At 49.1% G+C, this 1136-nt stretch overlaps 1 non-coding gene across 1 annotated transcript; it reads left to right on the plus strand.

Moving 5' to 3' along the window:
• Positions 1 to 831: 831 nt before the first annotated feature.
• On the plus strand, positions 832 to 934 carry LOC139178105 (U6 spliceosomal RNA). The gene has a single exon (XR_011562527.1). It is a non-coding gene; the product is annotated as a U6 spliceosomal RNA (small nuclear RNA).
• The last annotated feature ends 202 nt before the right edge of the window (positions 935 to 1136 follow it).

The raw sequence follows: 1136 nt of genomic DNA on the forward strand, positions 1-1136 counted from the left end.
CCATGTATATGAAGTACCTGGCACAGAGTCAGTTGCAGCAGATGCCATCATTACTATTTCCTCTAGTCCATTAGGCTCACTCACCCCTGCCACTGACAATATTCTCGATGGCTGGAGCACGCTGGGACTTTAAGAAGCAAATCCAGTTATTTGTTGTCCTAGGGCAGATCCCATGTCCCTTTCAATGTAAATGGATCTGAGCAATTTAGCTGTGTGCTTTGAAAACCCTTAGAGCAAGATTAGGACATAAGAACATGATTCAGGGTTTGGGTGCTGGGAGGGGAATCAGGATTTGATTTTAATCCATCTCAGGGTTGTATCCCGACCATGGAAATCTTGAGAGTTTTTTGATACAAGCTTTACTCAGATAAGAAGGCTGTGTTGTGCTGTGCTTAGTCGCTTAGTCATGTCTGACTCTTTGCGACCCCATGGGTAGTTCACCATGCTCCTTTGTCCCTGGGGATTCTCTGGGCAAGAATACTGGAATGGGTTGCCATGCCCTCCTCCAGGGGATCTGCCCATCCCAGGGATCGAGCCTAAGTCTCCCACATTGCAGGCAGATTCTTTACCTTCTGAGCCACCACGGAAGTCCTGATAAGAGAGACTCTACCTCATTTAGGTCTACTGCTGTGTTTTAGAGCCTGTTTGGGGTTGGGTGGGGGGGCGGTGTGAGGGTGGGGTGGGGGCGGTGGTGACAGGATGTCGGGGCAGGGTTCCCTTGGGGGAGGCTAGGCCAGAATGAGAATCAGATGGTCCCATACACAGCAAGTTATCAGTGTTTCTCATGTGACGTGTGCTACCAGGTAGGCAAATCCAAATGAGTCATTTCCTTTCTCAAGCCAGAGCATTGTAGGGACCTAATGGAACGATACAGAGATTAGCACGGCCCCTACGCAAGGGTGACACGCAAATTCGTGAAGGGTTCCATATTTTTTTGAGTGAATTCCGGGAGTTGGTGATGGACAGGGAGGCCTGGCGTGCTGCAATTCATGAGGTCGCAAAGAGTCAGACACGACTGAGCGACTGAACTGAACTGAATGCTATAGGAGTCACTCTCATGCTTCCTTTCCATGCCTGTTTCACTTTCTCTACTTCATTTCCCACACTTGAGTCTTCCCAAACACGGACCATAGTTC

Source organism: Bos indicus, chromosome 20 (assembly GCF_029378745.1).
Source record: "Bos indicus isolate NIAB-ARS_2022 breed Sahiwal x Tharparkar chromosome 20, NIAB-ARS_B.indTharparkar_mat_pri_1.0, whole genome shotgun sequence".
NCBI lineage: Eukaryota > Metazoa > Chordata > Mammalia > Artiodactyla > Bovidae > Bos > Bos indicus.